The following is a 14,013-nucleotide window of genomic DNA, read 5'->3' on the forward strand; positions in this document are numbered from 1 at the left end:
ATAAACTTGTGTTCTAAAAGTCTCGGGTTTTTTTATATCATTGATTTTGTGTTATTTTTAGCATTTTCAAAAAAATATGGCTTTTGACATCTTTAAATTTTTTCAGCATATTTTTCACGTTTTTTTTTTACATTTGTATTTAGTCTGTAATGTATCCTGAATCTAAAAAAATCAATATCAAGTACAAATAATACCGAAATAATTCGTTTTGAGCTCAAAAAGTTAATAAAAGTAGCAAAAAAAGTTATGAAAGGTAATTTTAACTTGACGTAAAAAAAAACTAAAATCTATCAAGATGTTCAAGTAGTTTTAAAAACATCTCCAGTTAATACTCTTTTCAATGATATACGATGTTTATATGATCGTATGTTTATATCATCGTATACGATGATATATACAGGGTTTTAAAAAAAGAATCATTTTTGGAGAGAGTCGATTTTTTTCAAAATTTCACAATAGGCCCATAACTCAAAAACCAGTAAAAATAAATTTATCCACATATTTCAAGGCTAATTTGCCTAGATACCTATTTTAGCGTCTTACAAAAAATTAATAGTTTTGAGAAAAAAAAAATTTTTTGAAGGAATCGATTTTTTACTTCAAAAATTTGCAAAACGTCCATAACTGAAAAACCAGTAAAAATTAAGTTTGATGTAAAAAAATAAAAAAAAAAAAATTGTGAGATTTTTTTTTTTAAATTAGGTGCTTATATCTTAACAAGAAATAAAAATAAAATTCGGAAAATTGAAATACGAAATCCAGGCATTATTTGATTGCACACATATTTCAATCTTTTAAGAAAAAATTGTCAAGGTCTATTTTTCTTCTCAAAATTTCACAAAATATTCATATTTCAAGAAACAGTAAAAATGAAATTCTGAAAATCTAATAGACCTACAGAATAAAATTCTGAAAAGCGCCTATTTCAGCATTTTTTGAATAATTAACAGGATTTCGAAAAAATTTTTTTTTGGAAAAATCGTTTTTTTTTTTCAAAAATTTCACAAAATACCCATATCTCAAAAACCAGTGAAAATAAAATTTAAAAAAATTTTGCACGTATTTCTAAGATAAAAAAAAACCCATTTTAACATTTTTCAAAAAATGTACAGTTTTTAGGAAAAAAAAAATTTGTAGAGGTCGATTTAATTTTTTTCGAAATTTTATAAAATACCCGTAAACCAGTAAAAAAATTAAAAATGTCCATACTTACTCCTGAAATTTAACTACACACCAGTTTTAGCTTAAATTCCAAAATGCCTATAACTCAGAAACCAGTGGTAACAAAATTCTGAAAATTTTTACACATATTCCTGGAACAATTTGACTAGTCACCTGTTTCAACTTTTTTTGAAGAAATAGACACAGTTTTAAGAAAAAAACATTTTGGACTCAAAATCACAATTCTCACCAACTCTCACAATTGAGACTCAAAAACCACGGGAAATAAAATTCCAAAACTTTCCATACATTTTCTTGAAGAAATTTAACTTCAAGAACATGTATGGAAACATAATGGATACCTATTTCAGGGTTATTTCAAAAATTTCCCATAATAATACTTTTTACTTTTTTTAACTTTTACTTATAACTACCGAGGTATTTTGTAGTATAAATAAGTTTTTTTATCCACTTATTGTAAAGAGATACAATGTGTTAAATTTTCTACATGTTTCTTTTTTTTTAAATTAAGGTTGGTATAAAACATAATATTAATACTAAAACTAAAAATATCACTGTCATTTATTAAACCATTGTGTCTAAGTAATTTACAAAATAAAAATGAAGCTGAAGATCGTTTTATCACCCAACTGCAACCTCCAGGAAGTCATACCTTATAAGCTTGGTCATAAGTATAGATATGCGCACAACTATTCTTAGGGTTTAAATATTTAGTTTTGTTTTAGTTATAGTTTATTTTTACTACTGTTGTGCGTATTTATTCTTTATTATGGTTATAAAAATTTGATTTAAGAAGTAGCTATAACTATATTTTCATATTTATATAAATCTCGTTAAATCTTAATAAATAAAGTGCTTACCTTAATATAGTCTTGTAATACATCAATAAGGGCATCGCACACCTCCACAACAATTTTGGAAATTGCCTGTTTTGAAATTTTGAAAAGATACATTAGTGAGTGGTATGAATCTCCAGTTGATTAAAATCGTAACGTTACAACAAGACGCTCCTTTATCGGAATGGCAGATCTATAATTATTGGTGTCTTCTTTATAAATTTTTGGCCCGATTTTTACCAATTAATATTCAAATTCACCTTCTGACATTCGAAAAAAATTTCTAAAACCACCATTGCACCTGTATTCAAGGCTCAATATGTTTATGTCATCTTTTTTTAAATCGTCTATCAAATTACTAGCATTGTATCTAGTTCTACTTTGAAGACTTGGTCGAACCCAAAATCTTTTTTTAGTCGCGATAATAATATACGCGGCACAAGCAACAATTACGTCTTCTTCGTCGGACATGTTGATTTGACTGATCGACAAACATTTGTGTCGACTTTGGTGTGGACAGATGCAGTTTTTATCGCTTGTTGATCAACAATGTCGATAGACATAGTCGATCGTCAGTGTCGACTCGATGTGGACGCAGCTTTAAGGTGGGTAGATGTCGCCTAAACAAACGTTTTTTTTGTTCAATGATAATAGCGCATTAAGATGCGCGCAGTGGTATGGTATAAATAATTTGGTAGTTTGGTGTGAAGGAAATGGTATGGAACTTAATCCACCTAAATGTAAAATAATGACTATTTGTCATTCTAGAAATACTATTAATTTTGACTACAATATCGGTTGCTATACCCTTGAAAGAGCTCTTCTTTTTAAGGATTTGGGTTGGTCACTTTCGATACAAGCTTAAAATTTTCTCATCACTTAGATAGTATTATCACTAAGGCTTTCCGGATTCTTAGTTTTGTTAGGAGATGTACTCAAGACTTCACAAGTAATGCTGCTTTGAAAACACTCTACTATGTCCGTCCTAATCTGGAGTATGCCTCCTGTATGTGGTCTCCTTTCTATGGAATACATATTGATGCTCTTCCACTAGTTGAACACTAATTTTTAAAATAAATTGCATATAAATTGAATATCTTGAATAATTACAATGGTGCAGATATATTTGATATTCTACATATGGCTCCCATCACTATTCGCCATATATTATACACGCATCTTATTACTTTATATAATATCCTACACGGGAAATCTGGAGCTTCAGAGCTACTTCAAAAAATCATTATTCATGCTCCACTAAGAATAACTAGAGCCACTGATAGCTTTCATTACCCAATCCACCGTTCTAACTATGGTCTTAATAACTTCCTCACTAGAACAATGAGCTTAGCAAACCAATATCATGATATTGACCTTTTTGAAACTTATAACGAATTCCTGTGACAAGTTTTACTAAGCTTAGGTTAGATATTATTAATTGAGGGGTCAGAAGCCAAGAGGTCCAAGTACCAAATTAAGAGTTTTGAGAATGTTTGATTTAAAGTTTTACGTCATTAAAAAATATTCGGTGATATTTTATATTTCTGTTTTTATTGTAATTTTATTGTTTCAAAATGCATTTAATAAATTCTAGACATCATTTGTTGGTTTATGTAAGGCTTTTTTGCGAGTTAAAACTCATAGGCTAATCACTTAAGCCCCTTTGCCTTAAAAATAAAATACATAACAATTTACCAAAATAAAGAAATATTTATTCTAATGGAGAAATTAACATGCACTCAATATAAAGAAAAACATAATAATCATCATCGGATTCAAAATTTCTGTAAGTGTCTGTATCCTCTTCTTGGGTGACATTAATTTGTTGTTGTTGAACCCTTGAGGTTTTTCCTTCATTTAACAGATCCTTGTAAAATGTATGATGAACAGGCGGAACAAAAGGTAGTAGCTGCAAGAGACTCTGATACTTTGATTTTTGGTGGGGTAACAAGCAAATTTGGCAATGCTACAGTGGTTGGCTAATTCCTTGGGCATCCAGTAGTATTTTTATGTTTTAGGTCCATTATATTAAATGCGATTTCTTGGTTGTAGACTTCTTTATAAAACATTTTGTAAGCTCCAACTTTTTCAAAATGCAACCATTGCATCTTATTAAGGCCTACAGTGTTTAGTTTTATGTATTTCATCTATTGGAGATATTGACTTTAAGTCCTGAGGCTGCATTTTAACCACAATAAATTTGCGACTAACGTCTCCCACAAAATGGATCTAATCATCAGGAGTAAATATGTTTGTAAGCTTCCTTTTTGATTTTTCTATAAGGGCAAACTCCTGGTCGCACTCCATGAATGAATGGCCCGAGACAAGAAATTGATGATCTACGCTTTTGATGTGGGTATGTTGCACAATATAGGTCCAGAATTTCACTATATTTTTATTTTTATTTTGTCCACCGCAGTTGTCACTGAAAGCGTCTATATGGGTAATAGTTGGTGTCAGACATTCAATATATTTGATTAAAAACCTCCTGAGACCCTTTCGCTGCCATTCCCTCATGCCACATATACATGTTGCCACTAGCTAGATCATGTATTCCAAGGTTGTACGTCCAAAGTTGACGTAAATAGTACACTTTGCTGCATGTAACAAATGGAGTGGGTAGAGTTTTTTGCAGGTCAAAAGATATGGCACGACGAGTTTGGGGGGATTCTTTAGCTAAGGTAGTGGCATGATTCTTCAAGGATTTAACAGAAGACACTTTCCTTAAATGAATCTCGTGGTCGCGGAGTAAGGCTCTCTTTTCTTCAGAACCTGGATCTAGGGCATCCATTTTGATTTTTAAAATATCGCAGGTTGAGCAAGTGTCAGTGTAAGGCCGGTGAAAACTAAGGTTGAACTGAGTGTTAAAAATATCACGGTATTTGCTGATTTTTACAGGATTTGTTCGTCGTTGTGAACAAAAGTCTTTATACAAACTGTACATTTTTGAAATATTTAATTCTGGAGATAGATATTTACGGTTTGGGTTATCCTTTCTTGTATAATGGCTAATAAACTTAGACGACCTCTTTGATCTGCGATTCCTGTTTCTTTATGTTTACTGACAGCGTTACAGAACCTCTTCTGAGACATATCCAACGTACACAAAAAAAACTAAGTGCTGACGTTCTTTTGAGAAACTGCAAGTCGATTGGGTCGTTTAGGAATATGCTTAGAAACACATGAAACAATGAATGAAGTTTGCAAGTCCCAACCATTTTGTTTCTTTCCGAGATCCCAGAAATCTGAAAATATAGGCCCACGCACTTCTTCAGTAAAATATTCATTACATTTGTATCTACAAATGTGATTGTACGGTTTAACTGATTTTGCTTCATGAACTTCACCGTACCTTTGGCCAGAGTTACGCTTTAGTTTTGCTTCGGATCCCTTCCATTGTGCTATTTTTCGTGTTCGTTTCTTGGATGTACTTGCTTGAGGTTCTCTTTCTGCTATGCTAAGCTCTGAATCTGAAGAAGACTGTGAACTATTTTAATTTGGGACGTAGTCCATATCAACATCGGAATTATCACTAAACGGATCTCAATTTTTTTTTTAAATAACGTCAAGGAAAACATATGTCAACAAATTATATAGCACTTTGAGAACTTACCATTTTGGTCTTCATCAGAAGTAACCATTTTGATTTAAAAAAAAAAACTTCAAAACACTAAAAAACTGTAAAAACTTGCAAAACTTAACCTCTTCCACTTCGCGCCTAATCTACTAAATGACTGATGCTTGAGTGGCAAAGGAGTTCAAGCTCACTTAGTTCCCTATGCCAGTTAACAATAGGGGCGACTTAATCTGCTGATTTTCTCAACAGTTCATAGAGAACAGCACTAGTATTGAAACGCACTTAGTTCTCTTAGCCATGATATAAAATAATGTTTCACCATTCAGTTTTTACACTTAGATCGATGTCTGAAAAAATGTCACTTGGACCCCTTGGCTTCTAACCCCCTCAATTATTATTACTTAGTGATTTTCTGTATTTCTGTATATTAACTATATTCTGTATTACTGTTGTAAATTTAAAAGTTCAACAGAATTGTAATTGGGCTTTGCCCGTTTATAAATAAATAAATAACTCTGAAATTGAGAAAGATGCCTAGAGGGGAAAAGAAAGTTGGCAAAACAAAATTAAAAGATGGCACCTATCAAAGATGTATCTGTGCATGACAGTAATAAATAGTTTACTCGATAAATTTTGTTAACATTGTACACATAAACATAGCAATATGTAAACGTAGTAACAATTCCATCAAGCAGTCAATCGAAGTCGCCCCTACAGACTCCTATCACATCCGTTGCCACTCCAGGGAGAGCAAGTTTATAAAACATCTGATATTTCGGATAATAAGACTTTATTTCTCTTATTTTATTTTTAATTTATTTTCCCGAAAAAAAAGAAAAACAATGAATAAATCAAAAACAAAATTACCCAAAAACTCAAATAGGCACTAAAACAGATGTGTTGTATCCAGTCTTTGTATCTCAAGCCACTCTATGGCGTCTCGTTAACAATGGTTGTTTAATAGTACATCGACCATAAAAGTTCCTAATTATAAGGTAACGTATAACAGTTAAAGTCCAGTTCAGAAATCTATTAGATCTATTAATCTTTGATGTGTCGCAGATGCCGCACTAATTAGTCCGTGCGCCTATGTCGTATTTATTGTCGCATGATATACATGTTTAAATGGCAAAATTTTATATTGTTTATCTATGAAATCTATTTTCTATGATCTCTATTTAAATATACGTAAAACCCCATGTTTTACACTATTTTTTATTTTTCTTTTAAAAATGTCAATTTTTAAAAAGAAAATAGTATCAAAAAATTAACTGCTGACTAAAATCCAAGCATCTTACAAAATATTTTAAACACTTCCAGCACTCACAGACTTCTCACCTCTTTTTAGCCAGTCTATTCAACAAAGATAAAACACCTGCGTTTTGTCGATTCCTACTTTAGGTTGTGCAAGTGATTGTGTATTTCTCTCTATCCCACTGATTTTGAGGATTACGGGGCCGTACCCAAATAAATTTTTGGACTATTTTTGTATTACTTTCGTCGTGTTTTTAAAGAGATCTGTAAGGATGGGTCTATCGCCTTTAATAGTTGGGAGGGGGGTCATGTGAGGTTATTATTGTTTGATGGTTTTTGCCGGTTTTGCTTTTTACAGGTTTATGAAAGTGGAGAATTTTGAATTTGGCCTGTATTCGTCTACATTTTTTGCAATTTTTACTATGAGGAAGTGTGTTTTTTTTTATTTGTGTTTGTGGATTTGTTTTGGTATTATCCCTAAAGACCTTAAAATGTTTAGACCACAGGGAAAATTTGGCAAATGGAGAGGAAAGTATTTGTGCGGGCTTATGGAGACCGTGGGTGCCCAAGAAAGATAATAACATTTGTGATGAAAACCATAAGAGTGATCTGGACAGTGATTTAGACTTACATAGTTCTGATAGTTCATTTTCTAGTATTGAGAGAGCAAAGAGAAGCAAAGGAAGTAGAAGCTACAGGGGAAAGTCAAGCAGTTTTAAAACGTAATTGCTTAAGTACAGGCGCCAAACAAATTTATCTAAATGTCTATAACAATCTAAGGAATGATCCTCAGTTCACAAATGTTTGTAGTGCTTTGCAAAAAACAACGTTTTTAACACGGGTTCCCTATAGTACAATATGCTTTTTTGCAGAAAAAGGGATTAAAAACAGAAAAAAAAGGAAAGATACAGGACAATCAAAGGGACTTAACACGGATATTGCCCAATGGCTAAGGGAAGTTGGTTAACAAAAGAGCTGCTGTAGTGGAATTGTCAGGTGGCGTATAGAATAATTGGAGAAAATTAAAAAATATTGGTAGGAAGAAAGATCCATGTATTATTAAGCTAAAACATGGTATGATACATTTATGATGATGTATGATTTCCATTCTCTAGGAAAAAGTCCCTTTTTTGCCATAGGAAGAAAACCATATTTTTATTAATTAAACAAGTTTAAAGTTTTGTTTTTTTCAGCTTACTGCTCCTATTTGTCCTTCAGCGACACAATAAATTCTGCTTTTTCCTCCATTTTTTGGGAAAAATCCCTTTTTGCTATGGTAAGAAAAACACTGTTTTTATTAAGAAAAGTTAAAAATTTTGTTTTTTACAGTTTTTTGTTCATGATTTGTCTTACAGAGACAGTATAAAACCAGTTTAATAATTTTTTCTACAGATACTGCTAGGGTCGAGCAAAATTTCACTACCTGTGAATCATTCACTGTGAATAAAAAATCACATTTACGACTTAATAACAACTTACAAATAAACTGTGAAATGTCAAAATGTGAATGAGAAAGGCGCCTTCACATAAAGACAAACGAATGCGCGTTGAAATTAACCGAAAGAAGTAATTCATTTATCAGCGATTGGCCATCGTTAAACAGACTATCTCACTCCCATCGTCTATCCGTCTCTCTCATTTGTGGAGAAAAACGGGAGATTTCTTATTTTTTATTTATTTCGGAGAATTATTTTTTATAAATTATTTTTATTGTACATGTATTATATTTTATATTGTCATGCTTATTTAGTTTTTTTTACTGGATTTTTATTATGATAGAATATCTTAATTTATCTATTTCTGAGGAAGGTCGAATATTAAAGATGTTTTTATCATTATTTTAAACTTTTAAAGACAATTATTTCTTATTAGGACATCGTAATATTAGCTTTAAAAATGTCTACGAAAATATATGTTTTTCCAAATGTGACAACAATGAATCATTGTTGTCATTGTCAATGATATTGTCTCCAATTTTTATTTACTTTTAGCCCCCTTAATATTTGTATCTGGGTAGGAACTATCCTTAACACAATAAACACAGAATAGTAATACTTTTCTTATTATTATGCGAATTCACTGCCATGAAATTAAACTACACGATAAGCAAACTCGCCAACCGGCGCTCAATCGTGAATTCACGTTCACAGGTTATATCCACAGTGAATAGAAAATCGCGTTAACAGTTATACCTGTGAATTCAAATTCACGACTTAGCTCAAACCTAGTTACTGCCACACTTGTTCTGGCCCAGAGAGGCATGACTACTTCTTCCATAATTCACTGAAAGAAAAAAAATTTTACATCTAACTTGTAACTATTTTTAAAAAAATATTGTAAATTTATTATTAATAATTAAATTTAAAAATTATTTCTGCTACTCGTGTATACTTTTTACATCTATTTTATTATCGATATGCTTTAGTGCGAGATGAAGTTAGAATCCATAGCGGCAGAGAAACAGAGAAACTATTTCCTTCCTTAATGGAAGAAACTGCTAAAGAACAAAGGCAAAAAAACAGAGTTTAGAAAATTGTATTAACTCTTTGGGCCAGATTCAAATGAGTGGTTAAATTTATAAAAGTATTTAGTATCCTGGGTGTAGTTTTCGGATCCAGTATACTTAAAATGTAGTATTTTGTATAAGATTTTTAGTTTTTATCATAAGCATTTATTTTTGTTAATTTTCATCTAATCTCTCCTATTATGCACAACAACTAAATATGAGGCAAACAAATTAATAAATATTACATTCAGGAGCCCAATTCTTGACGGCAATAGAATAGAACGACTAATAGAGCATCCCTGGCGATCGAGCATCCCTAACTCATCTCTACTCCCTCGCGTCACATCGTATTCTCGACAGAAAAGGAGAGAGCAAGTTTCAGGGGAAATCGTAGCCCTGTTGCCAAATATTCCAACCAATTATAGAAGGGTATTTTTGACATTTAAGGTTGTGGGGAAGCTTGTTGTTTTTAGAAGTGGGGATAATTTTATGGGCTGCCAGTTTTTTTGGTTTGTTTAGTGTTTTCGTTTAAGGCTGTTTATTTAGTTTGGTATTTTTTCTTTTTATTCAATTTAAATATGGATAAAAGTGGGCAAAAAAGCAACCCAATTATGAATAAACAAAAAAAATTATGGTGGAGTTTATATCTACACGCAAGGAAATGTTTACTGAGAAATTTACTCAAACCTATACTAAACAAAAGATGCAACAGCATTGAATGGAATTAACCAATATTCTCAATGCAATTCCAGATGGTCCATGTAAGGAGTGAAAGCAGTAGCGAAAGATAATAAAATAAGACAAAAATGTCATATCAAATATATCAAAATATCAAATAATCAACAATGCTAGGTACTATAGTTAATATAAAAACTGAATTTGATTTGATTTTGATAGATTAAGCCCAGTGCATCCATGAGTAGATAATAATGTAGAACTATAAAGGTTAACTATCTTAAGACTTAACTGTAATGTTCGGTTCATACAACGTTTGTTTAGCTGTAAGTTATAATCATAAGCTCACAACCATAAAAATGAAACATGCAGTGTGCCATATATGCCCATTTATACAACAAATCAGTGATAAGCATAACTATACAGTGCGAACGTAAAGGTTGGAATAAATTCATTTAAAATTCAGGGGTATGTTCAAAAAAAAAACGCTCGGACATGTCGATTTTTATTTTTAACTGCGGGTTTTCTTACTATAATTTTATGTATACAGGGTGGCCCAAAAATAAGTTACGGTCATCAACGTAATTTTTTTAAATGTAAACACCTATTTTTTATTTTAGATTTAGGTTCTACATCAAATTCTAAGTACATTTGTCCATGTACATGTACCATGTCCTATACCTAAACTCGACCGTTGACGATTGAATACAATAAAAGGCTATTTTTGGAAGAGTTATTTATATCAAGCAACCTATTAGTTATTGTTTGGTTATTTACATTTGTGGTTGGTGTTTTTGATTGGTAACTTGTCACAATTTGTTGACATCAAATAATTTTGAGTGAATTTAGTTTGATTTAGATGCCTAAGCAAAGTTTTGCTTGTGTTAAGTTTATCAAAAGATAAAATTAAAATTTCAAAAAATGGTACGTCTTAGTGAGCGAGAGCGAATAGAGATTTTGATGATGATTGGTTATGGAAACAGGATGCGCACTCAGATGGAAGTCTGTGAAATTTATCATGCCAAGTATCCTGATAGGCCACGTATATCTCAAAGTACTGTCAGTAAAATAGAACAGAAATATCGGGATTTGGGTCATGTCAGGGATAATTATACGAAAGGTCGGTCAAGTATATCAGAAGAGAAGCAACTAAATGTTTTGCTGGCAGTTGAAGAAGATTGCCATAAAACGACTCGCAATATTGCGTTAGAAAATCAGATATCCCAGACATCCGTCGTTAAGTATTTAGGTATAAATAAATGGCACCCTTACAAAGTTCAATTGGTTCATGAACTAAATGAAGATGACCTAGATAGGCGTTTAGAATTTTGTGAGAGACTTATGGACTTGTGCCATGCTAATCCACAATTTTCAAAAAAAATTGTATTTTCTGATGAGGCAACGTTTTGTCTTCATGGTAGTGTAAACCGGCAAAACTGCCGATATTGGGCTACTGAAAATCCGCACTGGATGATGGAGTGCCACAGCCAAGTCCCTCAAAAAGTAAATGTTTGGGCGGAGGTGATTGAAAACAGGGTTATAAGGCCCTTTTTCTTTGAAGGATACTTGAATGGTGAGAGGTATTTAGAGTTTTTAGAAAATGACTTGGTTCCATGCCTTGCCACTTTATACCCCGATCCAGAAGACCCGGATATATTAGATAATTCCTTATGGTATCAGCAAGATAGAGCTCCAGCCCATTACACTCGTCCCGTACGCCAGTACCTGGATACCATTTTCCCTGGACGTTGGATTGGTCGGAGGGGTGCAATTGAATGGCCGGCCAGATCGCCGGATCTGACTCCTTTAGATTTTTTTTTGTGGGGGTATCTTAAGTCCAAAGTTTATGTTAATCGGCCAAACAACATTGAAGACTTAAAAATTAGAATAACGGAAGAAATAAGATTGATAGAACCTTCTGTTATCGATAACGTTTTACAAGAATTTCAGCATCGACTGGGATATTGCCAAGAGGTTCGTGGCAGCCATTTTCAACACTTAATAAATCAATTAAAATATTTTTATGTATTCTTGCTTGATATAAATAACTCTTCCAAAAATAGCCTTATATTGTGTTCAATCGTCAACGGTTGAGTTTAGGTATAGGACATGGTACATGAAATATACTTAGAATTTGATGTAGAACCTAAATCTAAAATATAAAATAGGTGTTTACATTAAAAAAAATTACGTTGATGACCGTAACTTATTTTTGGGCCACCCTGTATACATAAAATTATAGTAAGAAAACCCGCAGTTAAAAATAAAAATCGACATGTCCGAGCGTTTTTTTTTTTGAACATACCCCTGAATTTTAAATGAATTTATTCCAACCTTTACGTTCGCACTGTATACATAAGTTATTGTTATTTATTATTGTTTATTATTGTGATTGTCTGATTGATAATAATGATTAAACGTGGTCACTTTGTGGAAGATTATTTCTCGGAATTCTCCAATATTCATTAGCATCTTCTTGGTTTTGCTCAACAATATCCCACACCAAGATTGCATTTAAGTTCATCGTGGTAGCAAATTAAAAAAGCAGAAATACGATGAAAAAGAACTACTTTAAATAACCGCAATCAAAGACAAAATAAACAATATACATTCATAAACACCACCCCCTCATAAAATAATAAAAACAAAACAAAATTTACCAAAATGACACATGACATACAGTGTGAAATTAGTGCGCTTGTGTTACATGCGATACCTAAATCGTTCCCCGCAAAAAAACCAGTAGAGAAAATGTTGATCTCTAGGGAGCAACCTTTCTATCGATTTTCAGTAAAGCGAAGTTCAAGAATACGGATTTTGTATTTTTAATAGAGCCACGCCCCCTTTCTATTAGCCGTTCTATTCCCCGGTTTTCAAGAATTGGAGCCCAGGATGTATTGTGTGTTTTTTTATAAGTAAAACTTGTGTCTTTTACACGCATAAGATATAGACAGCTAAATGATTTTTAATGTAAAAGTTTATTTAAAAAAATATACCATTACTTTTCCACATAATTACTTTTTATCAAAAGATGTTGATACTAAATATAGAGAAATTAAAAAAAAACAATAATAAAGGACATTGAATGTGGCAGCCAAAATCCCCGTTAATAATAACCACCAAATAAAAATAAATCTCAATACCCAAAAAAAGGAAGTATATAAAGTTTAAAGACAAACCAAAACATTTTACCCTTTTGTGTCAAAAAGTAAATCTTTAATGCCTTAATTAACAGAATAAATGGGTCTAAGTAATTTGTACCAACTTTTTCTCTCATATTCATTAAATTAAATCAAAATTTCTCTCAACTTATTAAATTAAAATTTTTGGTTAAACTGATTTTACGTACTTACATCTAAAAAGTATGATTAAAACATTTATTTATTAAATGGAATGATTAAATATCGCTTAGAATATAACTTTATGACTCTTTCCACATAAAATTTTGCGATTTAAACATGCATGCTATGTGACAATACAAGCAACACCGGCACACGGACTATTCGCGGCACATCAAAGATTCTAATAGATATCTGAACTAGACTATATATCAGAAAATTTTACATTTGAGTATTGTTCCTTATTAATATCAATGACCGTTTTTTACGTCTATTTTCGATGAAATTTTTCGTGGCCTTTCACTTTTAAATGCAGGTTCCTTGTTATAAATGACATTTCATAAGTTTATTTACAATATCCTTTTTTATATCAAAACATTAAGAAATCTCAATTTTTTTTCACACCTTTTTGGTATAATGCAATTATTTTCTGTTTAAAATCAGCGTCTTAATACTTAAACTTTGATATGATACTTAATAATTTTTTAATAACCTTTCCATACTTTTCTTAGCCACTATAGCTTTCAAAAAATATTTTTCCTAGAGTAAAAAAATAACCATTTTTATATAACATTTATTTAAGCTATTAAGAAATACGCCACATTTCTAAAGGATAGTCACGAAGTCTTGTTTATACATAAACAT

This window comes from Anthonomus grandis, chromosome 4 (assembly GCF_022605725.1).
Source record: "Anthonomus grandis grandis chromosome 4, icAntGran1.3, whole genome shotgun sequence".
Lineage (NCBI taxonomy): Eukaryota > Metazoa > Arthropoda > Insecta > Coleoptera > Curculionidae > Anthonomus > Anthonomus grandis.